This window comes from Lotus japonicus, chromosome 4 (assembly GCF_012489685.1).
Source record: "Lotus japonicus ecotype B-129 chromosome 4, LjGifu_v1.2".
NCBI classification, from domain to species: Eukaryota; Viridiplantae; Streptophyta; class Magnoliopsida; order Fabales; family Fabaceae; genus Lotus; species Lotus japonicus.
This window is the reverse complement of record NC_080044.1, coordinates 51,401,232-51,428,095: the sequence shown is the minus strand read 5'-3', so window position 1 is coordinate 51,428,095 and position 26,864 is coordinate 51,401,232. Positions and strand designations below refer to the sequence as shown.

The window sequence follows — 26,864 nt, the reverse complement described above, 5'->3', positions numbered from 1 at the left end:
ACATTCAGCTTACAGGTTCGTATTTTTTTCCTTCAAACATGTAAAGGTTGGATTTTTATCAGTTGATTTTGCTTGTAAACACCTAAAGGTTGAATCTTTCATTGAAATTTCTTCCATTCTTTGTAAAGGTGTAATCTTTCATTGATTTGTTTTGACATTGTTGTTCCATATTTAAATATGTGGAAGTAATAGATCTCTTGACCTCTGTATATTCTTGACTGATCTGAACTAAACTGACTTGATCTATAAGCTGAATCATTTGTGAATTTGTTCTTAGATGAAAGTTTCTTTTTGTGCTGTGTAATTGTCTATTCGTCGTTCAAGCTTGAATTGATCTTATATTATTTTAACTCACTAATATTTTTTTTTTCTTTTTCAGTGTAGAAAAGAAAGAGGAGAAAATCTTGCCAAACAAGTTTGACAGGAGCTTGAAGCCAGAAACTGAATAGGATGATGATGTTATGCTTGTTTTAACTTGTAAAATAATTATTAATTTGTATTTGCCTGGGATTATTATTTTATGTGATTTTTGTAAGGTCAAAATTGTTGTGCAGTCAGAGGAAGTAATTTTATTCGGCATTTTTGGATAAATATACCATTAGTTTTTTAGTAACTAATTCAGATTTCAAAAATAATAAAGCCAAAATATTCCTAAACTATAAATTGGATCACGGGCTGTCAAAAGTTGCAGCCCACTATACTTTTTATCCTGAAAAAAAGTTTTTTTTTGCAAAGAAATGCGTTTTTGAAAAAAAAAGGCAAAAAACTTCATTTGGGTCCAATCCGTTGCAACCCGCCCGAATAAACCGGCTGCCCGCCCAAACCGAACCCGACAAACCCGTTGTTGTCTACGGTCGGGAATGGGCCAGTATATGAGCAAGTCGGTTTTGGTCGGTTGGGCTAAAATGGGCCCGAATCCGACCGAACCCGCCCGATGCTCAGCCCTACTTCATGAGGCGTTAGGAACCAAGCTGAGATTGAGTTCGGCGTATCATCCACAAACTGACGGGCAAACAGAGAGAACTATTCAGTCGCTAGAGGACCTCTTGCGTGCTTGTGTATTAGACAACAGAGGAAGCTGGGATGATCTCTTGCCATTGATCGAATTCACATACAACAACAGCTTTCATGCGAGCATCGGGATGGCACCGTATGAAGCTTTGTATGGTCGAAAGTGTAGGACACCGTTGTGTTGGTATCAAGATGGGGAGAGTTTGTTGATTGGGCCAGAACTTCTGCAACAGACGACTGAGAAGGTTAAACAGATCAGGGAAAAGATGAGAGCTTCGCAGAGTAGACAGAAGAGTTATGCCGATCAGCGGCGCAGAACCCTAGAGTTTGAAGAGGGCGACCATGTGTTTCTACGAGTTACTCAAACTACTGGAGTTTGCTAGGCTATTAAGTCAAGGAAGCTCACGCCAAAGTTCATTGGACCTTACCAAATCACTCGTTGTGTTGGGCCAGTTGCGTATCAGATTGCGCTACCACCGTTTCTCTTACTGAGGGATAACAATGAGTCCCTCAGTAAGAGAACCACACAAAAAGCTATGCGTCGGGAACCTACCCTGTCCCAAAACAAACGAATCAGAGCTCTACACAAAATATGACGCCTGCCTAAACCTACCCCCAGTACCGCTCAAAGCTCCTCCTCCTCCTCCTCCTCGTCGCTCGGTGAGTAGCTGTCGACGTCGGTGTCGGAGTCAGAGTCCACCGTGATCATCTCAGTCTCCAGATCCACGACCTCCCTCCTGATTGACCTGCGTACAACCCTAGTCGAACCCATCTCAACATCTACCTCCTCAGAAAGGATATCCTCCTCCACCACACGAACCAGGGGTTCCACGCGGTAGCCGCGTGATGGAGTAAACGGAAAACGGAGAGAGGCAGATGGAACAACAGGCTCCCTCTTCGGCTCCACGAGCCTCGAGGACGACGCAATGTCGGTAGGATCGACAGCAGTAGCAGGAAGTGGCGCGACAGGTGTATCAATATCAGCCTCGATCTCGGATGGGTCCTCCTCGTCCGATGAAGATGAAGGTGTTGCAGGTGGTCCTCGGCCAGTGCCCGGTCCACAGCGAACTGAAGGCGGCAAGTTGAAGCTCAGCTCCATGCGACGTAGAACTCCCTTCGTCAGACGTCCACGCTCGTCAGTACGGTCCTCCATGACCCTTCCTCGGTACGTCACCCGATGATCCACAGGATCGATCACCCAAGCGGTGGGGGCATGTCGGTCATCCAGCTCAAACCTGATCCGCCATCGACATCTGGCAGCAGGCCGACCGCCATCGACATCTGGCAGCAGGCCGACCGCCCAAACACAAACATGAAACCAAAGCCAAGGCGCTAAGGTCAACTCACGGAATAGATTAATTATACAAACATCATGTGATTGTGGGTATAGATATATATATATATATATATATATATATATATATATATATTCCTAGCATGTTATCGGCTCTAACAATAATTTGATAATGCACGCAGCATACAATTCCAGTCAGAGTGAATGTATGCGTGAAATGCAATTCAATATGATCCGGATAATTGTTTGGGATGGGCACCATCGAGTCTGCCCTACACCGGCCTAGTGTCGACAACTCTGCTCGGGTGTCGCTTACAACCCATGCATAGTCAGATCAGTCCCAACCACCCTAGGTCGTACCACTCTGCCCGCTATGCCGAAGATACACCCAGGTGTTCTTCGATGAAGGCCGTCCCAACCTTCGTGAAGCCGTCCCAACTTCACCGAGGCCCAATCTTTCGATCGTCCCAACCTCGAATATATGCATGATGCAATATGGTTAGCCAAACATCGAATCGTCCTCACAACGCAAGTGTTTAGCTTAATTCTCAAATTCAAATCCAAGAGTTTAATGTCGACCCTACGACATAAACTCCAACAACAAGAGTACCAACGTACTCGGTGACCTCCTCTCGTCACCGTGGCTCACCCCCGTGGTGTCCACCAATTCCCAGTAACTTCAAGACTTGTCAACATTTCCCCATCTTTCGCAATCATTTTCCCTTTTAGATTCCCTATGGTTTATTCGTTAATGAAAACGTTTCAAATTGAATTAGTCAGGTTATGAGTTTATTTCTTGAAGTCTAAGTTTCCCAAAGTCTCTAGTTTCCAAGATTCTATTCTTTCTAAGTTTGCCAAAAATCCCACCATAAGTAATCCTGGGGAAAGTCTAAGTATACAAACGATAGCTAAGTCTCAAACCTCGTGTCTGGACTTGCCTAGGGTTGTTCATCCAACCCGAAAGATCAAAAGGAATCAGTTCAGTGATTCTTCGCTCCGAAATCGCGTCAAGGCGCACAATTTAATACAACATCAATATCATAAGTTATGGAAACAACATAACAATAATTCATCATCATAACCAATATCAAAGTAATACACAAGTTGAATTTATCGACGCCTATCATGCAATCTTAGCTAATAGGTAAGTTGCCCTAACCTCGAGTTGCTCCAGCCTCGCGGTATAAGTTTTCCTCACAATGTAGCTCCGTAGTACCCAAAGTTCCTTCAACTGAACCTTGGAGAAAACAAAGCGAAAATCAAGTCAAACACAATCGATTCGAACCTAACGAAGTTAACTAACGATAGAAAAAGCGTATGAAGCTTCAGAGTACAACAATCGAGCACGAGAGGACGAGTTATCGCGAAAACGAAATCTTCCTCCTCCCCCCTCAAACATGCTCTCGGCCATAAAGGAGAAAAGGGTTCCGGCGCTTTTTCTTCGATCGAATTTAATTCCTAGGTATTTTTAGGGTAAAACTAGGGTAAAAAAACTGTCGGAAAAATTTTATAACGACCGGGTCGAATTACGACTAGTTAGGGGCATTTTGGTCCAAAATTAAAGCTCTAAAACTCAAAGTTAAAACTTCGGAAAACAAATTTGATGGGGATGTTCCCAACGGCATTTGTAGCAACTAATCCTAAAGGCACTAAGTCGGATTGTGGCTTTTCGACGATAAAGTTTCAATATGTGCACAAAAGGGTTTTTATACAGTTTTTCAGATCCTCGGCGCACAACGGCGAGTGTTCTAGGTTGTTGGGTAAGTATAGAAGGTAGTTCAAAAGAAAAATCGGGAAAATCGGACAGTTTTACGAAAAGCTCGAAACTTTGAGCTCAGAAAGAGATAAAGAAACGCAATATAAAAGATGATCAGAGGTAAGAATCAAGTAGATTACCTCTGTGCCGTGAAATAGAGACAAACAGCTCGAAGATCGGTCAAGAAACGACGAAGTTCTTCTTCCCTCTCCTCTTCTCCAAGCTCGCGGCCTCAATGTGGGAATGGGAGATATTTTGTGATTTTTTTACTATTTATAGGAGAGTGAAATCGCGGGAAAATGAATATTTCGCGATTCCGATTTTTGCAGCACGTTCATCGGTGAATTCTAAGCGAGATTGTGGCGACAGAATTCCAGAACTCAAAACAGGTTTCTTGAATTTGAGGAAAACGATCCAAAAGCGGTGTAAGTTAATTCGCTCCGAAAAACTACTTTTTGCTGTGAAAGTCGGATGACAAAACTTCGTTCTGAAGAAAGATTGGAAATGTCGAAAAAAATCTGGCAACGCGGATGGAAACTTTGTTGGAAGCTCCGAATAGAAAAAGTCTTCATTCAGCGTCGGAATTTAGAGTTTTTAAAGAAAAGAATTTAGCGTCGTCGGACTTCCGAGAAGTGAAACCTATCGTGCGTACAGTCCAAGGTTCCGAAATGAAACACTGGTCGAGGAAAAAATAAAGATAACTTCTTATTTTTCGAAGGATTCGGAATTTCGCTTAAATAATGCTTTAAGAGCGGAATTAGCCTATTCTGGACACTCTCGCCATAAGGCGGGTGTGCAGACGACTCGCACTAACTCCTAAAACGACTATGGTACTATCCTCAAGCAATTCCTGAACTTTTTTCTTCATTAAACTTTCCCAAACGGTAAACTCCTGTCACGCTTACACCGGTCCTACGCGTGAGTCGGAAATTAAACATTAAATCCAGTTCTGCAAATTCGGGTCTTACACTCTTAGTCTTCTCAAGGATACTGACCTAACTGGTCCCTTAAGGAATCACCACTAAGATACACAGATCCTAGTCTTCTTAAGGATACTGACCTACCCGGTCCCTTAAGGAAAAACAAACAACTGTTTGAGGTTGGTGTTTACAAAGGTTTGCTTCTGAATAAGCTAAGTGTAAACCAAATAAGAACAGATGAAGAAAGTGGAGGCTTGAATATTTTCTTGTATTGCAGCTCTTGGTTTCTCTCTCTTATCTTTATTCTTTTCTTCAGCCTTAAATAGTCCAAGGTGCAAAGGATATTTCTGTTGAGAGAATGTGACCGTTGGAGGGCATTTCTGGAACTTCCAGAACCTGTTGTGGCTGAACCTTGGTTGGTAGGCTTGTCAGAATAGTACACTGCTCTTGTACTTCTTGATAGTGACATTTGCCTTTAACCATTGACTTCTGATCTGACGACGCTTCATGTTGGAACTTGTGAAGCTTGGTGATCAGAGTCAGAGGGAAGCTTGGATCCTCTGACCTTCGTAACTTCTGCTTCTGGACCTTAGAGTAGAAAGTACTTGGTCTTTAGAGACAGCTTACTCTTGGACTTCAGAGTCTTTACTTCTTAGCTTCTGGACCTTCAGAGCTTCTGGACCTTCAGAGCCTCTGGACCTTCAGAGCCTCTGGTCCTTCAGAGCTTCTGGACCTTCAGAGCCTCTGGACCTTCAGAGCCTTTGGTCCTTCAGAGCTTCTGGACCTTCAGATCCTCTGAACCTTCAGAGCCTTTGGTCCTTCAGAGCTTCTGGATCTTCAGAGCTTCTGGTCTTCAGATCTTCTGATCCTCAGAACTTCTGATCGTCAGATCTTCTGATCTTCAGATCTTCTGATGAATATATCTTCTGGTATCAGAATCAGAACCTGTTTGTCAAAACACTCAAGACAAACGTTAGATTAACATAATTGTGTAAGATCAAGATTTGGTCATGTGGTACAACTCTATGTTTTGATGATAACAAGTATTTATTTGTGGATGAACAACTATGATACTCTAATGTTTGTCTTGAGTGTTTTGACAAACAGGTTCTGATTCTGACACCAGAAGATATATTCGTCAGAAGTTCTGAGGATCAGAGGATCAGAAGTTCTGAGGATCAGAGGATCAGAAGTTCTGAGGATCAGAGGATCAGAAGATCAGAGGATCAGAAGATCTGAGGATCAGAAGATCTGAAGACCAGAAGCTCTGAGGGACCAGAGGCTCTGAAGGTTCAGAAGCTCTGAAGGTCCAGAAGCAGAAGTTACGAAGGTCAGAGGATCCAAGCATCCCTCTGACTCTGATCACCAAGCTTCACAAGTTCCAACACGAAGCATAACTCTGATCAGAAGTCAATGGTTAACGGCAAATGTCTCTATCTAGAAGTACAAGAGCAGTGTACTATTCTGAAAAGCCTACCCACCAAGGTTCAGCCACAGCAGGTTCTGGAAGTTCCAGAAATGCCCTCCAACGGTCATATTCTCTCAACAGAAATATCCTTTGCACCTTGGACTATAAAAGGCTGAAGAAAAAGAAGAAAGCAAAAAAAGTGAGAGAGAAAATCAAGAGCTGCAATACAAGAAAAGATTCAAGCCTCTACTTTCTTCATCTATTCTTATTTGGTTTACACTCAGCTTATTCAGAAGCAAACCTTTGTAAACACCAACCTCAAACAGTTGTTTGATTTTCCTTAAGGGACCGGGTAGGTCAGTATCCTTAAGAAGACTAAGAGAGTGAATCTTAGTGGTGATTCCTTTAGGAGATCAAGGTTGATCGGATCCTAGAGAAGACTAAGAGAGTGAATCTTAGTGATAGCTAAGTCAGTGTATTGTTAGTCACTTGTAGGTTTCAAGTGCAGTTGTAACAATTATCTGATTAGTGGATTGCCTTCATTCTAAGAAGGAAGAAATCACCTTAACGGGTGGACTGGATTAGCTTGAGGGATTTATCAAGTGAACCAGGATAAAATACTTGTGTGCTTCTCTCTTCTCTCTATCTTTATCCGCTGCACCATCTATCGTAGAGAAACCGAAAAGATTTACTTTAAATCTTAAGGGGAAAGTTTTTATACTGAAAACGCTATTCAACCCCCCCTTCTAGTCGTTTTTCACACCTTCAATTGGTATCAGAGCGCAAGTTCTGATTACCACACTTAACAGTGTTCAGTAGATCCGGGCCAGTGTGAAAAACTCATGGATTCCACCACTACTACAAGCAAATATCAATACAGTGCAAGACCACCTATCTTTGATGGTCAGAGATTTGATTTCTGGAAAGACAGAATCAAAAGCTTCTTTCTTGGCTTTGATCCTGATCTTTGGGATTTTGTTGTTGATGGCTACACCCCTCCTGTCGATGAACATGGTGTAAAGATCCCAAGGGAGAAGATGAGTGAAGATCAAAAGAAGGAGTTCAGAGATCATCACCGATCAAGAGCTATTCTGCAAAGTGCTATTTCATATGAAGAATATGAGAAAATTACTGATCGTGATTCCGCCAAGGGCATCTTTGAATCCTTGAAGATGTCTCATGAAGGAAACAAGAAAGTGAAAGAATCAAAGGCACTGTCTTTGATCCAGAAATATGAATCCTTCCAAATGGAACCTGACGAATCCATTGAGGATATGTTTTTCAGATTCCAGTTGATTATTGCTGGAATAAGACCCCTCAGCAATAGCTACACCACTGCGGATCATGTCATGAGGATCCTTAGAGGTCTTCCTGAAAGCTGGATGCCTTTGATAACTTCCTTGGAGCTAACTAGAGATGTTGAGCAGATGAGTTTGGAAGAACTCATAAGCATACTGAAGTGTCATGAACTAAAGCGTGCTGAACATCAGGATCAGAAGAAAAAGTCCATAGCCTTGAAATCTAAATCTGAAAAGGCTAAGGCTGAGAAGTCAAAAGCTCTTCAAGCTGAAGCAGAAGATTCTGATGAAGATGAGCTGACTCTGATATCCAGAAAGTTCAACTGCATCTGGAAGCACAGGCAGAGCAAATACAAAGGTTCATCAAAGGACAAAAAGTCAAAGAAGCATTTCAAGACCAAGAAGAGTCTGATGGTGACTTTTGATGAATCACAGTCAGAGGATGTTGACTCTGATGGTGAAGTTCAAGGACTCATGGCTATTGGCAAAGACAAAGGAGCAGAGTCAAAGGAAGCTGTTGACTCTGACTCAGAATCAGAAGGAGATCCAGACTCTGACGATGAAAATGAGGTATTTGATTCTTTCTCAACTTCTGAACTTAAAGCTGCTTTGTCTGAAATTATGGATAAATATAACTCTCTCTTGACTAAGCATAAAAGGTTGAAAAAGAATTTCTCTGCTGCCTCTGAAACTTCTGTTGAACATGAGAAAATCATATCTGATTTGAAAAATGATAACCATGCTTTAGTTAATTCTAACTCTGTGCTTAAGAATCAAATTGCTAAGTTAGAAGAAGTTATTGCCTGCGATGCCTCTGATAGTAAGCATGAATCTAAGTATGAAAAATCTTTTCAAAGATTCCTGGCTAAAAGCGTAGATAGAAGCTTGATGGCTTCATTGATCTATGGCGTGAGCAGAAATGGAATGCGTGGCATTGGGTATTCTAAACCAATTAGAAATGAGCCCTCTGTGCCTAAAGCTAAATCTTTGTATGAATGCTTTGTTCCCTCTGGTACCATATTGCCTGACCCTGTACCTGCTGAAGCTGCTATACCTCCTCTTATAAAGGGATCTTTCTCCATGTCTAAATATCATGCAAAAATTCCTGTATATTATCCTGTTGAAAGACCCAAAGTTGTCAGAACTTCTGGGCTAACTAACAAGAAAGGACCCAGAAAGTGGGTACCTAGGGATAAGATTATATATGTTGCAGATATCTTCAGTAGGTCCATCGAAACTCCAACCATGGAACCTGGACAGTGGATGCAGGCAACACATGACGGGAGAAAGGCATATGTCCCAAGATCCAAAACTTGAACCTGAAGGTGAAGTTAATCTTGGAGGCATCAGTAGAGTAAGATTTGGTCAAGTCAAAGCTAGCTGAAAAAGCTTGTAGAGATGAGCATGACCGTTTCAGAAAGAAACAAAGACTCAGAACTTGTCGAACCAGAAGCAACAACATCAGAAGATGCTAATACAACTTCTGACTTGCGTCATCAGAAGAAGAGTAGGTTCATAGCTTCTCATTCTGAAGCATCTGAAGATGGAATTTTTTCAGAACGGAGATGTCACCCGAACCACACTTCTGCTCTCATAAGAAGATATACTAATCAGCAGCCAAGTATCCCTTGGTATTCCTTCTGAGGGGGAGTATTTCGTCTTTTGCTCTTACTATTTTTTCCCACCTTCATTCTTTTTGCTTATGACAAAAAGGGGAAGAACTTATAGTATCTTGACAACTCCTATATTATTTAGCTCAGAATCTAGATATTACTAACGTTGATATTAAGTATTAGATTCAGGGGGAGCTTAGCTCAGAATCAAGCAGTGACTTGGATTCAGAATGAGCAAAATAAACCATACACATCAGGATAAGTTTTAACTCTGATACCTTATACTCTGAGTGTATTCAGTTTATTTGTTTAGAGTTGTTCATCAAAATACATGGTTTTGTCATCATCAAAAAGGGGGAGATTGTAAGATCAAGATTTGGTCATGTGGTACAACTCTATGTTTTGATGATAACAAGTATTTATTTGTGGATGAACAACTATGATACTCTAATGTTTGTCTTGAGTGTTTTGACAAACAGGTTCTGATTCTGACACCAGAAGATATATTCGTCAGAAGTTCTGAGGATCAGAGGATCAGAAGTTCTGAGGATCAGAGGATCAGAAGTTCTGAGGATCAGAGGATCAGAAGATCAGAGGATCAGAAGATCTGAGGATCAGAAGATCTGAAGACCAGAAGCTCTGAGGGACCAGAGGCTCTGAAGGTTCAGAAGCTCTGAAGGTCCAGAAGCAGAAGTTACGAAGGTCAGAGGATCCAAGCATCCCTCTGACTCTGATCACCAAGCTTCACAAGTTCCAACACGAAGCATAACTCTGATCAGAAGTCAATGGTTAAAGGCAAATGTCTCTATCTAGAAGTACAAGAGCAGTGTACTATTCTGAAAAGCCTACCCACCAAGGTTCAGCCACAGCAGGTTCTGGAAGTTCCAGAAATGCCCTCCAACGGTCATATTCTCTCAACAGAAATATCCTTTGCACCTTGGACTATAAAAGGCTGAAGAAAAAGAAGAAAGCAAAAAAAGTGAGAGAGAAAATCAAGAGCTGCAATACAAGAAAAGATTCAAGCCTCTACTTTCTTCATCTATTCTTATTTGGTTTACACTCAGCTTATTCAGAAGCAAACCTTTGTAAACACCAACCTCAAACAGTTGTTTGATTTTCCTTAAGGGACCGGGTAGGTCAGTATCCTTAAGAAGACTAAGAGAGTGAATCTTAGTGGTGATTCCTTTAGGAGATCAAGGTTGATCGGATCCTAGAGAAGACTAAGAGAGTGAATCTTAGTGATAGCTAAGTCAGTGTATTGTTAGTCACTTGTAGGTTTCAAGTGCAGTTGTAACAATTATCTGATTAGTGGATTGCCTTCATTCTAAGAAGGAAGAAATCACCTTAACGGGTGGACTGGATTAGCTTGAGGGATTTATCAAGTGAACCAGGATAAAATACTTGTGTGCTTCTCTCTTCTCTCTATCTTTATCCGCTGCACCATCTATCGTAGAGAAACCGAAAAGATTTACTTTAAATCTTAAGGGGAAAGTTTTTATACTGAAAACGCTATTCAACCCCCCCTTCTAGTCGTTTTTCACACCTTCAAATTGTTCATCCACAAATAAATACTTGTTATCATCAAAACATAGAGTTGTACCACATGACCAAATCTTGATCTTATAGAGTTGATATTGAAGGTATGAAAAACGATAGAAATGAGAGGTTTGAATAGCGTTTTAAAACTAAAACTCGACCCACTTGAGATTTAATTAAATCTTTTCAACCACCAAAGATAAAAGAGCTAAGATAAGAGTTAAGGAAAGCACACAAATGATTTTATCCCGGTTCACTTGATAAATCCCTCAAGCTAATCCAGTCCACCCGTTAAGGTGATTTCTTCCTTCTTAGAATGAAGGCAATCCACTAATCAGAGTTTGTTACAACTGCACTTGCTACCTGCAAAGTGACTAACAATACACTGACTTAGCTATCACTAAGATTCACTCTCTTAGTCTTCTCTAGGATCCGACCAACCTAGGTCTCCTAAAGGAAAATCAAACAACTGTTTGAAGGTTTGGGTTTACAAAGAAATGCTTCTTAGAAAGCTAATAGTAAACACAATTAATACAATGTGTAGAAGGAATGCTTTGAGACAATATTTGACTTCGCGTGAGCTTCTAGTGAGCTTCTTCAGCCTCTTTATATACTCCAAGGAATTAGGTTTAGAAGTTTGCATGGAATGCTACCGTTGGAGGGCAGATCTGGGTTTTCCAGGTTCTGCTGTGGCTGAATTAGTTAGGTAAGGTCGTCAGGAATGGTACAATTGCTTTTGTACTTCGGATAGCGACATGACCTTTATCCTTGTTGACTTCTGATCAGAGTGATGCTTCATATTGGAACTTGTGAAGCTTGGTGATCAGAGTCAGAAGGAAGCTTGGATCCTCTGACCTTTGTACCTTCTGCTTCTGGACTTAGAGGAGAAATATTTGGTCTTCAGAGCCAGCTTACTCTTGGACTTCAGAATCTTCACTACTCAGCTTCTGGACTTTTAGAGCTTCTGGACCTTCAGAGCTTCTGATCCTTCAGAGCTTCTGATCCTTCAGAGCGTCTGATCCTTCAGAGTTTCTGATCCTTCAGAGCTTTTGATCCTTCAGAGCTTTTGATCCTTCAGAGCTTCTAGTGAGCTGAATCCATATCAGAGCTTTATGATCTTCAGATCTTCTGAAGCTTGATCTACTGTTCAGATTGAACATAGTACGTGCGAAAGCGTTGTAGATGTTACTCTTTGAGCATTGTGCTTCTGAATTATGTGAAATAAGACCAGAGTCATGGTCTGTCATTAGAACACTCAGAAAACAACGTTAAAGTACCATAATTATTCATACATAATAGTTAGCATGTAATCATCAAAACATAGAGTTGTACTACTAGATCAAAACTTGATCTTACAGATATTACTTTTTTGATGATACTTGTAATTTGTGTTACTTTAAAACTGATACAAATTGTTGAATTTATTTTTTTAAAACTTTGTAATAATTTGTATCGATCAAAAACCACCATAGATTCCATGTGTTATTCATGTTGAAAACAAAAGTGATGTCCAAATAATATGTTTGAGAAAATTAGAAGAGGATAAAGGAAATTAGAGTGAAAGATGATGCAAGCTTACACTGGGACAAGAACAAGAAACCTGAGATGATGTTTCCTGAAGTTAAAAAGAACAAACCGTGGGGACATAGATCATCAAGAATGAAAAATATGGATTATGATATTTATGATACAAAAAGTTCATAAAGAATTTAATTTGATCAACGTACCTATGATACCAACCACTGTTCGAGCAATATGTGTTGTTGCTAAAGTCATGATCTTTAACAAAAAAATGGGAAGATTGTGGCGGTTCATAAAACCGTCATTTTTTAATGTACAATAGGACGGTTTTGTTGACCGCCGTAATAATAAAACGATTGTGGCGGTTTCTGGTGTTTTAACCGCCACAATTTATGGAAATCATTTCTATTAAAGCGCGACATCTGACTATACCAGCGATTTCAAACATTTTCACGCATTTTTTCTCTTCCCAAATCTCTGTTCCGTGCTCTCTCACCATCTCTCTACTTTGTAGCTAGGGTTTATTCCAGAAGCTTCACTTTCGTCTGTTCTATCCAAGAACATAGAGATGAGGTACGGTACCTAGAGTGAAGGGATCGTGATGTAAGAATCTAGAGAGAGTAAGAGCGTAACCGCTTAGAGAGAGAAAGTAACTGAATTTCAATCTTGTTATTTCTCAAATGAGCTAAGAGTCCCTTACAATTGGTAACCGTCCCCTATTTATAGGTTTGAGGGTTGGGCTTGGCGCCCCTAACTTCTCTTAATGGGCCAGTTGGGCCTCTCGGGAGAAGGCTCAATTTCCTGGCTTGCACGTCGCCCTGGGCTAGCGCGCCTGGGCGAGGGACCCTAGGGTCTCGCCCAGTCCACAAGACACCGAGCTCGAAGCATGAGAGTTGAGTGTGTCTTTAAGAAGAAACCTGAGGCGAAGATCATGAGAAAACTAACTAACGCTAATGCCTAATGATTCAGACAATTGCCAACATGGCTCGGTAACTAAAGCCTAAGACTAATTTTTTGGTTTCCCTAGCAAGTTCCTTTGGTCCCACGAGTCCACAAGTGGGATTATGGCCTATGCCACGTGGCAGCAGAGGTCTGCAGAATCTCAACTGCCTTCCTTGAAACGTCCCCTCAAATCCCCACAAAGCCTGCCAGTTTGAATTTGAACCAATTAGCTTCAACTGTTGCAATTTCCATTTATTGTGCCATTCCCACTCCCCGAAATCCCGCAACTGCAATCAATTCTCTGTCGGTATGGTGCACGATTTTCCACCTTCCCTCCTTATTTCTCAACTACTGCCCACAACATCCCCTCACACGTTTCCCCTCGATCATAATCCCCATCCTATAAAGACGTTGTTCCCCCACCCCTTACTCCTTTCACAACCCTAACTCCTGACCACCCTTTTTACGTGCGAAACCCCTTCAACAGACCATTGCCTCAGTTCTCATAGCGCCCCACGTGCCGCCCTTCCTTCCAGTGAGTCTTTACAACTTCAAAGTAATTTTTATTTCCTGAGCCCTTTCCTTTAATGGCTTCAAGACGCCGAACCAAGAACTCCAACCGCAATGTCACCGTTGTCACCCCCTTAGGGTACATTCCCCCTGTCGACCCTCCCCCCCGGGGGAGTTCCGCTCGATCAAAAAGATATTTTCGCTTTCCGAGCTAGGTCTTCGGAGTCCTTGCCAGTTCCTACGGTAAGGGGCCTCCCGACCGGGACAATTCCTAACCAACCGTCCAGTTTAGAGCAGTGGTCGTCCATTTACGAAATTTCCTCAGAGTCTGGTGGATTTTGTCATGAGAAACCTCTTGACAATATTATGTACTATGGCGGTTGCTCAGCCTCTGAGCGCCCTTGGCTCCGCCTCCCTGACCACCTCGTGAATCACCCCCACTTCTTTTACGTGTATGAGTACATGTTCACAAGTTTGGGAATCAGGTTTCCCTTCTATCCCTTTGTTTGCTCCGTGCTGCGTAGTATCAACGTCGCTCTGTGTCAGCTTCACCCTAACAGCTGGGATTTCCTGCGATGCTTCGAAATCCTCTGTGACGCAATCCAGCAAGAGCCCGAGCCCTCTCACTTCTTTTACTTCTATGGGGTGTCCGTCCAGCCTTCACCGCCACGCAGCTGGGTCTCCCTGGAAGCTAGACCCAACCGCCAACGCTTCAACTCCTTTTGGTCCACAATCACCACCGACCTCACCCGAAGGTATTTTAAGATCGTGGTATCTCACGAATACCCCGAGATTTTTACCCTGAGGGACGGTACCGCCCGATTTCCCTTCTACTGGACCCAAGAAGTGTCCCCGGTAGTCGACCCACCTGAGGATTCTCTAACCCCTGAGGACAAAGTCGTTATCACCTTCCTGGCTAAACTCCCGGTCTTAGACTGTGCTCGCGTGATCGGTAAAGCTAAAATTTCATCAACTCCCGCTTACTTAGGTTTTCTTGCCCCTTCCCTGCTTCGTCCCTTATCCCTTTTTTATTTTATACTTCTTATCCCCTGCTGACTCTTCTTTGTTGCCTTTCGTTCCAGGGAAGATGAATTTCACCAGTACGGACCTTCTGGACGCCTTTGAGAAGAAAAGAACATTTCATTCCACCCCCGGGTCAACCTAAAGGGCGACAAGACATCTTCTTCAATAGCCCTGACGGGTGAGAGTGAGAAACGGGCCCTTGGCGAGGGAGCCTCCCGACAACCCCCTAAGAAGCCACACCTCTTGACTACTGCCTCTCCCTCCGGCGGGGAGAGCGTCCCTGCTACCTTCACAGCTTCTCATGGACCCGAGGAGACTCCCAAGGCGACTCAGCTCAGCGGACCCCCCAAGGTGACTCCAGCTTCTTCACTCAACGGCCGGGGCGATCCTGTTGGTAGATCGACCCCTGAGGGGACGGTTGTCCCGCCGCTCTCCGGACAAAGCTCGATGCCATCTGCCAGTTTACCGCCACCGCTGCCTTTGGGTCACAATTCGACCCCGCCCCCAGGTTCTGTAAACCGGGGATTGCCATTTACTCTATCCTTGACGCCGGCGCAAGTCGTGAGGATGGATGAAGTGGTTCAGCAACAGGGTTTAGACAGAGTGTCCGACGGTGCTTTGGCGACAATTTTCCATGCTTTCCATCGTTACAAGTGGTCCACCAAAGACGCTGAAGCGCTACGGTGGGAGGTGGTCCGCCTTCGCGCGCTCAACATTGGATTCGTTAAGGAGCGCAAGGTGCTCCTTGCTAATCTAGCTTCCCAAGAAGCCTTCTTTTCTAAAGGGTTCGCCGAGCAGATTAGCCGTTCTGAGGTTAGCTTGGAATTTTGAGACAAAAAGATTTCGGAACTGGAAGGGGCCCTTGCGAAACTCCAGTAGGAGGCGCAATTGGAGTCCGACGCGAAGGAAGATTTGGTAGCTTCCAAGGGTCAAGTCATCTCTTCAATGGGCGCGGAACTTGAAACTCTTCGTGCTGAACTAGCGAAGGAAAACGAGGCTCTGTCTGCAGCAAAGACCCAGTCTGGCGCAAAGGCCTTAGAAGAAAAGATGAAGTCAGATGCCGTTGCTGCCGCTGTCTTCGAGCGCAGTCGCAGTTTCTTCCTTGCCAAAACCCAAGTTCAACGACTCCACCCCCGAATTGATCTTGGCCAGGTGGGAGCGTTCAAGAAGGTGACTCCTACCGGATTGGTCGGTCTTGACGATCCTCCCGACTTCGTTGCCGAGCGTTTCCTGAACGAAGAAGACGTAGAGCAAGACAAAAAACGTTAATAGTCTTTAAATCAACATGTAACAACAATCTATTTTTCTGTCCTCTTGTAATGAAAATTCCGAGCTCCCTTTGTGTTTTGCTTCGTCATGCTTTACTTTTTTCGCTCTACTTTTTCTACTTTTTTTTTTAAATTGCGTAAGTCAGCCGCAGTAGAGTTCGAGTCTTCGTCCCCCCGCTGAAGCCATGCCCATCATGAGTCTTGGTGATCTGGCTCGTGTAAGCCGTATGTAACACGCTAAGGAAACTCTTGGACTGCGAACGTGCAGGTCAACCAATATGCAAATTCCTGACCTTTATTCCCGAAACGCCTTATCCCTCAATCCCAACAGAGGATCATCATTTACCACCGGCCAAGTGAATTTTAAGACATTTTAAGATGATCTTTGTAATAGTGTCTTGGAAGGTGTTTCAATAATAAATGCAAGCAGACGTTTCAAGAATATAAATAGAAGGTTTTCTAAGAAGAGAAAGCATACTTCGAGAAGAAACACGCATAGCAAGCGGTTGTTGGCAATGGAGCTTGATGCAATTCTGGAGGCATCTAGAGTGAAGGGATCGTGATGAGGTACGGTACCTAGAGTGAAGGAATCGTGATGTGAGAATCTAGAGAGAGTAAGAGCGTAACCGCTTAGAGAGAGAAAGTAACTGAATTTCAATCTTGTTATTTCTCAAATGAGCTAATAGTTCCTTCCAATTGGTAACCGTCCCCTATTTATAGGTTTGGGGGTTGGGCTTGGCGCCCCTAACTTCTCTTAATGGGCCAGTTGGGCCTCTCGGGAGAAGGCCCAATTTCCTGGCTTGCACGCACCCTGGCCTAGCGCGCCTGGGCGAGGGACCCTAGGGTCTCGCCCAATCCATCGTCCTCTCTGTTCCCAAAACTTTCGCTATAGTTTTGAATCTCTCCCCTTCTTCCCGTGATTCTTCTCTCTTTGTTCATGTTTGTACCATCGTCGTTCGCATTGAGCTTGTGGATCTCACACTAGATCGCCATTGAGGCGAGGGCAACAAGGTGAAGGTAATATAGGTTCGTCTAATTTCCCTGTTTCTCAATGATTTCCCTCATTGCTTTGTTCGTCTGATTTCTGTGTTTTCCTTCGTTTAATTTCACATCAACCATCTTTGGTTTCTTGGTTCGAAATCCCTAATTTCTCTGATTTCTTGATTCAAAATCTCTATTTTATATGACTTTTTGGTTTGGAATCCCCAATTTCTTTGATTTCTCTTTGCGGAATCCCTAATTTCGGTGTTTTCTCTGCTCGAAATCCTTAATTTCGGTATTTTCTTTGCTCGAAATCCCTAATTTCAGTTTTTAATTTCTCATTCTCATTATTGCTTATCTTGTTTGCAAGCTTCCCCCTGCCTACATTATTAAGTGTAAACTTCTATACAGAGGTATACATCCTTGTTACCACCATCTTCAGTAAAGTAATCAGTGTGCTTGTCTTCCTTAGTTTTATATAAAAATTTCAATGACAGTCTATTAACGTATATTCTTGATGTATTTCATATTGATGCTCACTAGCTACTTTCAGACGTTTCCTTTAATGTTTCATTGGTGCGGGAAGGAAGCCGCAGTTCATAATGGCAATTTGTACATTTTTTTGTATTGCTAGGCGCCACTCAGAATTCAATTAGGGTTGCTCATGTATTGGTCTGATATGGGCGAACCATTTATTTGGGCTTACCAACTTAATGTAAAATATGGGCCGGGCAACCCATGGTCCAAACAGATCAAAACCCAAGTTATAAATGTCAGACACCACCCAAGCGGTGGGGGATCTAACTTTTCACGTATTTTCTCATTTTGCTAGTTTTCTCTATTGCTTTCAAACTGTTTAACCCTCACTTGATAGTTCCATACCGGAACATTGGCAACCACCGTGGGGCCGACAAATTTTTTTTTCCTAGGCTTCAGATTTCATCTGCAATGGTGACTCGATCTGGGGCGAACGCAGAGAGGAACCAAGTCCCTTCAGACAATGTTCCTTCCGATGTTCTCCAACGGATCATGGAGGATCTCAATGACCTCCACCAACATAATCAACAACTACAGACTCAACTCACTGAACTCAAGCAGACACGAGGGGTTCGTGAAGGCGATCGGAGAATAGCAGAGACGGTGGTGGATTTTCAATCCTTCACAGAAGAGATTGCCAACACCACCGTTCCAGATAATTTGAAGACACTTGTTCTAGATTGGTATTATGGTGATACTGACCCAAAAGATCATTTAGTATACTTTAATACTAAAATGGTTATAGTTGGTGCATCAAACGCTTTGAAATGAAAAATGTTCCCTTCCACTTTCAAGAAGTCCGCCATGACTTGGTTTACGACATTGTCGTCGCGTTCAATCTTCAACTTAACTAAATTATCGATGAAATTTCTTACTCAGTTTTCAACCAGCCGAGCGCAGAAGGTTACTCTGGCGACTCTATTCAACGTTCGCCAAAATTCAAATTAAACAATACAATCGTATATGGGGCGGTTCAATCAGTTATCAATGCATTTGGAAGATAAGATGTCGGAAAGCTGCATTGCTGCGTTTGAATTGGGTTTGCGTCCAGGAAATCTGAATAGTAATTTGAGTAGAAAGCATGTTACAACAATGGCGGAGTTGCGTGTTCGAGTTCAAGGATATATAAGGGAGGAACAAAGTGATTAGGTCAAGAAAAGTCGTTCAAACACTGTGGTTTCTGGGCAGCAACAACAGTTGGACTCGAAGAAGGGAGCGGTTGGCTATCAACTTTCAAAAGGAGCAGTTGAAAATGGTGATAGAGGATACAATAACAAGAACCGCTATGATAATCGCCATGATAACCGTTACGGTTTCCGAAATCGTGCTCAGCCTTTTGGAAATCATGGGTACTCCATGACATGGACAAGAAACCAACAAGATCCTGCAATTCCATTGGCGGTTAATTTAATAGAAGCCTTGCACACGTGTCTAGAGGAAAATGTTATTTGTTTTCCAAAGCAACCGAAACGCCCCCGGGCCACGTGGACAGGAACAAGTGGTGTGAATTCCATAGGATTGCAAGACACAACACAGATGATTGCTTTACTTTGCGAAAGGAGGTTGAGGCGCTGATAAAGGCAGGATGTATGAAGCAGTTAGCAGGACGAAAGGAGTCAGATGAAGCTGAAACTTCAGTCAGGCGTGATAATGAAGGAAAATAAATTGAGAACGTGGAGCAAAAGGGACAGTTAATGTCTATTTAATGGGATCTTTGCTTACTCTTGTATTTATAGATTCAAAGGTTGCGAACTGTTGGGCCTAATATATATCGTTTTGGTTCAAGTACTGTTGTAGGTGCTAGGCATAGAGGGGTTCCCTTCTTGGCTTTCCATAACTGTAGTTAATGTCAAATTATGCATTAACTAGTTTATGTTAATGAATAGGTAGGTTTTGTTGGGAATTGAGTGGTGCAGTGTGAGAACTGAACAACCTTCAAAGCAAATCCAAATAATCACAGAGGCAATAAAAATAAAGTAGAGGCACAAGAATTTTAACATGGAAAAATATTCTCAATATGAGAAGTAAACAACCACAAAGTAATCCACTATAAGAAAAATAATGGCTACATAATAATGTCCCACGACATCAAAAGCTTCACCCAAAAATAGGGGTGAGCACCGGTCGGGTACAGGTGAAAATAGCCGGAACCGTGATAAGCCGAAGGCAAAGAAATACACACCGATTCCGTCCGATTAGGTTGTCGGCTTGGTCGGGTGGTGGTTTAGTCGGGTGGCGGGTAACTCGGGTGGGTTGCCTCGGTTCATGTTGCCATTGAGTATGGAGGGAGAAAGAGAAGGTTTTGTGGTTGAACAATGCTGAACTCGAGACGCGATGCCGTCAAATGGAACGCTGGTAGATGAGGAAGTCATGGAGACCGGGACGGGACTAGATGACGATGTCTTCGCCGACGCCGTTGAGGCCGCAGATGACGATGGAGAGAGGTTGGGGTCGAGGAGAAGCATTCAAAACATAAGAGGAGAGGTAGATGAGCATGGTCACAACTTGCATGCAAGTGCTTCCACCAATCAACCTTGTCGGTGCTTGGTTGTGTGTGAGTACTGGTTTGAAATGGAGTACAGAGTACTGGTTTTTGAGTTTTTATGAGATTGGAGCTTTTGTGTATTTTTTTGAAGAAGGATTTGGGGAGCAAAGAATACAGATCGATAAAGATGAAGTAGATTAATGATTTTTATGAATTTTGTGTGGTAAGAAGCTTCTAGGCTACTAGCTGAAATAAAAAATAAAAGAAACAACAGCTGCCTGCAGGTTTCACGTGATGAGAGAAAGGGTATGGTCAAAGTGTGCAGAGACTCAGAGCAGTGGTCATTTCACTGAGACAGTTGCAGGTTTTTATTTTAATACTATTTGATACTATCTCTTTGGCGGGTTCGGGTTCCAATGGATTAAGTTTTCCAAATCCGAACCCACCCGTGTAAACCCATATAAAACCGTGACAGTGACCCGTGAAACCGTGAACCCGTGTTTGTGATAAGTGCCAATTTTACGTGTTTTTAAATATCATTTTAAGCACTTATTTGACCTATATGCTTGCATTGTTAATTATTTTATCCCCATAAGTAGTTGATTTAGTAAATACTTAATTTTAGTATAGAAATATAGTAAGTATTATATTTTTCACATTTAATCTTTTGTTTTCAATGATAGGTGAAAGTCTATGAAGATCTGTGCCACGAGATGTCAAAAGGCCAATAAATGAAGAACTTCGCTTAAGCCAAATGTTTACTCTCTTAAGCTAAATTATATGGCAGGGGATATCAATTCTGGAAGACCATCTCGCTTAAGCCGAACTCTTTCTCGCTTAAGCAAAGCATTCAGTGGCATAGAAGGAAAGTGTACTCTCGCTTAAGCGAGACTTATGCTCGCTTAAGCGAGCAGAGTACTTCAGTTTAACGAAAAGGCTCTCGCTTAAACGAATCTAAAGCTCGCTTAAGCGAGCCAAACCTCCTTGAACCCTTATAAAAGGCAAGAACACGATTTTTCTCAGGATCTCTTCCATTCTTCACCATTTCTCCTCCCTAAAACATTCAGAGGAGACTGGGCTTCATGGAGGAAGGGTCCCTGAGCTAGGAATTGATGGAGTGGAGCTTTGGAGTATGGTGACAACCTCTTGGTGGCTATGGAAAGCTTGAGAAAGTTTCCATCGCCGTGAATTCGTCTCCCTTCTTCGGGTTTTATCTCTTCCGTTCTTATCTCGTGTATATGTTCTTTTCTATTTTTGTATCTAGAATGTTATAGCTTAGTTCTTTGATTGTTGTAAACTCACTTATTGATGTAAAAGTAAATCTTTCATGTATGGTGTTTCTCTTTGTACTTCATGGTTCTAACCAATCAATTGATAATCAAAAGAGCTTCACTAATTTATAAATAGATTGAAAGGTTGAAATGAGTTGGTGTATGCTTAGATCAATAAAGTAGAACGCCTATGTCTTAAGTCACGCCGTGTGTTAAAGTTATTCTTTCTGCACTTCAAGTATCGATTGGTTTGTGTTAGATTTCTATGGACTAGCATGAGATCGGGAGATAATTGCGGGTCCGGTTCAAGAGAGAAACTACTCAATGAACTAGTTGTCTTAGGATGAGATTATCTTAGGTAGGAACAATAGTGAGCTTCCACGTGATAGGTGGGGTTTTGAGTTCTAACAAGAGTTTGCGGGTGACAACGGAGATTCGCAAGCCTAGGGTACCTTGTTTTAGGATGAATTGGTCATTGGGAATGTCTTTGGGAGAGAATTTGATTTGTATTGTTCCTTTTGGGTTTTCTAGATGGTAAGGGATTATGTCTAGGAATTCCAACTGATAGATTCACCTAGGCTAGGGATAGTTAGGTGGATAACTCTCGACATCATAAATGAAATGAACCATTACAAAAGTAATTGAGTAGAAACAATTAGAGGATTAGGTGAATGTACTCTAAATACATTTTCTTCTTTGTTATCTTCGTAAACCTTCTTTTACTGTTTTCTTTTGTATTAAAAAACCACAAAAACAACCTTCAAAGCAAATCCAAATAACCACAGAGGCAATAAAAATAAAGTAGAGGCACAAGAATTTTAACGTGGAAAATTTTTCTCAATATGAGAAGTAAACAACCACAAAGTAATCCACTATAAGAAAAATAATAGTTATATAATAATGTCCCACGACATCAAAAGCTTCACCCAAAAAGGTGGAAATAAACCCCAATAATAAAAGGGAAAAACTGCACCAATAAAAGGTGGAAATAGGATACAGCAGAAGAACCCCACAGCAAAAGACTAAATCACCCAAATAACGGAGAAGAAAAATCCCAACTAAAAAGGGTTAATATAAAGGGCTCACAGACAGGAAGGACATACTAAAAATTCATCCAAAACAGAGAACAAATGATGTACCGGAAAATCTGTCAAGAACCAAAATCCTCTTCTCCAAACAAGTGATGCGAATTCAAAAAAAACGTGATGTGCTGCTGTTGCTCCTAAAAATAAGGGTTTCAAATTCCCTTAAAATAAAAAGAAACTTGGGCTTGGCCCAAAAACTATTTTTTTCTTTCCATAAAGTTGAGCCCACTTAGGAGGGAAAAACCCAATAGGTTTGAATAGGTACTTGCCATAGCTGAGACCTACTGGGGCAATGTTAATCCCATTGGTATTTTTTTCACTCTTTCAAATCTTGTTGGTGTAATTTAAGTGAATGATGTAAGATCAAGTTTGGATCATGTAGTACAACTCTATGTTTTGATGATTACAAGTTAACGTTTTAGTTTGAAAAATTATGGTACTCTAACGTGTTTTCTGAGTGTGGTCATGACAGACTCTGACCTTGATATAATCTCACACAAATCAGAAGCACTTTGCTTAAAGAGTAACCCTAGCAACGCTTTCGCAATCTCTATGTTCAAACTGAACAGTAGAAAAGCTTCAGAAGATCTGAAGATATTCAAGCTCTGATGTGGACTCAGCTCACTTGAAGTTCTGAAGATCCAGACGTTCTGATACCCAAACACTCTGAAGGCTCAGAAGCTCTGATGGTTTAGAAGACTCTGAAGATCCAGAAGCTGAAAAGTGAAGTCTCTGAAGTCCAGAAGCAAACTGGCTCTGAAGACCAAGTACTTCTCCTCTGAGTTCAGAATTAGAAGCTACAACGATCAGAGGATCCATGCTTCCCTCTGACTCTGATCAACAAGCTTCACAAGTTCCAACACGAAGCATTCCTCTGATCAGAAGTCAACAAGGTTAAAGGTCACGTCACTATCCAAAGTACAAAAGCAGTGTACTATCCTGACGACCTAACCTAACATTCTCAGCCACTGCAGAAGCTGGAAATCCTAGATCTGCCCTCCAACGGTAGCATTCCCATGCAATGTTCAAACCCTAATTCTTGGAGTATATATAGAGAGTGAAGACTGAAAGATGCTGTTGAAGAAACTTATACGCGCAAGCAATATTCAAATCTTCTTAGCAATCTTTCTTCATCGAATTCATTGTGTTTACTACAAGCTTTTCAGAAGCAATCTCATTGTAAACAATTCTTTTTAAACAGTTGTTTATTTTAACCTTTAGGAGATCAAGGTTGATCGGATCCTAGAGAAGACTAAGAGAGTGAATCTTAGTGTGAGCTAAGTCAGTGTATTGTTAGTCACTTGTAGGTCTCAAGTGCAGTTGTAACAAATCTCTGATTAGTGAATTGCCTTCATTCTAAGAAGGAAGAAATCACCTTCACGGGTGGACTGGACTGGCTTGAATGATTCATCAAGTGAACCAGGATAAAATCCTTGTGTGCTTTTCTCATCTCTTATCTTAAGCACTTTACTTGTGTTTCGAAAGATTTGCTAAAATCTTAAGTGAGAAGTTTTATTCTGAAAACGCTATTCAAATCCCCCTTTTCTATCATTTTTCATACCTTCAAATGAAGCTTCTGCTTTATCACGTTTCTGGTGTGTTTGTAGGTGTTAGAAGCTGTTATGATGAGGGGAAGCGCACTACGGAGACACTACCTGTTGAAGGATTGGAACTGCAACAGCAAAGAACTCATCTTGTTGGTTCTCTCGAGAACTACTTGTAATGTTTGCTCCTTCAAGCTCAAGATCAGTTGGAGAGACCATAAGAAGTCAAAATGTTGCAGTTATATTGTTTTTTACCTAAAGTTGATCAATTACTTTGTATTTCTTCCTTTGATTGCAGCTTTCGAGAAGTATTGATGTAAGTAACTCTTTGTTGGTCTATTAAATTTAGTTAGTTAGAGCATTTACATCCATCATACTCATTAAAATACCTACATTTCATTTTTTACTATTTCCTATAATGCTACATTATATACACCATTTTACTAACTTTTTACTCCAACCCAACAACTCTTAAAAGTTTCTATAGTGGATCACACCATCAACATCACATTTGTATATTTTATTATTTATCTCCATTTTAATTAATTATATAATCTAATTATATTAACTGTAAGTGCTTGTAATAAATACAAGCTCACTTTTCAAGTCTAGTGTAGAGTATCTATTATCACATACTCATCTTTGCTATGTTGGAATTGAATATGTACTCCAATGGTAATAGATACTCATATGAGTATGTATTTAACATTAGATACTACCATTGAAGACGCTCTAAGTATGAGTGTGTGATTCACTTAGCTTTCAAGAGCCTAAGTGGTTCTAGTTCTGGCGTTATTTATTCTTTAATTTTCCAAATCCAATCTTGTCTTTCATTCTAATGACTGATGCAGAGAATAATGATAGTTGCATATTCTCTTATGAAACAACTCCTTCTCCTTTCATATTCAAGAGACACTGGTATTTATGCTTCTTGAGAGGTTAATTTCACTTTCATTGACAGCTTGTAGATGTCTGTTGCTGCAAGGTAAGTAAGAGAATTAATTTGTATTTAAATTTAGATTTCCAGGTAGTGTGGTGTCACTACCAGAAAAAATTCATTTAGCGACGGACCAAATCGGTCGCTAGAATTTCGTTTGTTGGTATTACTTAAGTCGCTAAAATTAGCGACCGATTTAGCGACCAATGTAGCGACCAATTTGTAGCAACCGTTTTAGCTACTGATTCAGCGACGGAAATTAGCGAAAGATTTAGCGACGGAAATTAGCGAATGATTTAGCGACGGAATTTTGCGACGGTTTCAGCCATGATATAGCGACGGATTTGGCGACAGATTTAGAAAGTCAGTGACGAGTTCAGTGACGGAAATATATATAAAATTAACAATAATAACCTATTCTGCGACGAATTTCTTTTACTGTTAAAAATATGAATATAACCATAATCATCAATGCTCCAGCCAAGAACATAGAAAGAAGGTATAGTACCTAGAGTGGGAGATTTACAATGAAAGAATCTAGAGAGAGAGAGAGCGTGTAACCGCTTAGAGAGAGAGAGAGAGAGTGTAACTGAATCTTGAGTTTGTTATTCATGAAATGAGCTAAGAGTCCCTTACAATTGGTAACCGCCCCCTATTTATAGGTTAGGTTGGGCCTGACGTATCTAACTGTCCTAAGTGGGCCGGTTGGGCCTCTCGTAGGAGGTCCAGACCCCCGGCTTGTGCGTCGCCTTTGGTCGAGCATCCCTGGGCGAGGGCCTCTGGGGTCTCACCCAGTCGACAAGACACCGAGCTCGAAGTATGAGAGCTAAGAGTGTCTTTAGAACAAAGGTGACAAGTATAAGAAAAGCTAACTAATGTCAAAGGCTAGTGAACAAGGTTGGTCGCCAATATGGCGTGGTAAATGAAGCTAAAGCTAAATTTTGACTCGCTTGATAGATTCCTTTGAGCTCACAAGGTCATGAGTGGGTTTGCGGCGACAAAACTTGACTTGCTCGCCTAGCTGCAGCCGCGACCGCCGTGAACCATGGTGGCTTGACGCGTGTAGGTCGCATGTAATATGCTGAAGAAATGCAAAGGTCAGCAAATCTGCAGAATCCCGACCGCTGCCTTCGAAACGTCCCCTCGAATCACAATAAAGCATGCTAATTTGAATTTGAACTAATCAACCGTTGTGACCTCCCATTTAATGCGCTGCTCCCACTTCCCCAAAATCCGCGTCTCTTTCCCCAAAGTAATCATTTCACCTTGTCATCATGGGGCATGATCTCCCACTATCCTTACACGCGGACACGATTTCAACTACTACTTCCTTCATTAATCCCACTCTCCCTGCTATTAACAACTTTCACATTCTTCCCAGGCTTTTTACATCTCCTTACTTTCGTCTTCCCCTCGGGTTCCCTGCCGGCTCCTCACAACTGCCCTGCCGTCTCTGACTTCCTTGCTCATTCCCGCCTTGTTTCCTAATTTCTCTCTTGTGTTTTCCCGTTCTTTCCTCTCTCACGATGTCTTCAAAGCGTTACACTGAAACTTCTTCAATAGGAGCCCTTTTCTCCGCGGAGGAAATAAAGGCTCGTCGTCTCAAGACCTTTGCTACCCTTCCTCCCTCGATTCAGGATGCTCCTAACCAAGAGATTCTTAACCAGCCATCAGAATTTTCCTCCGACCACTCTATTACTGACCTTGCCTACAAAGCCATAGATTTTGCCGCACCCCGTTATTAGAGAACCTCCTCCGTACCACAGGCTGTCAAAGCCGAGATCACCTGTGGCAGCACCACGTGATTAATGACTTCAAGTATTCTCATTTCTTTTTCATATATAAGTACCTGTTTCTTGACCTTAGAATCAAACTCCCCTTCTCCTCGTTCCATAGCCAGGCACTGAGCGACATCAACGTTGCC

The 26,864-nt window shown here is 41.8% G+C and overlaps 1 pseudogene; it reads right to left on the bottom strand.

The window, feature by feature from the left end:
* LOC130711841 (bidirectional sugar transporter SWEET4-like) overlaps positions 1-17,371 on the bottom strand; it is a 51,974-nt pseudogene extending 34,603 nt beyond the window's left edge.
* Positions 17,372-26,864: the final 9,493 nt, after the last annotated feature.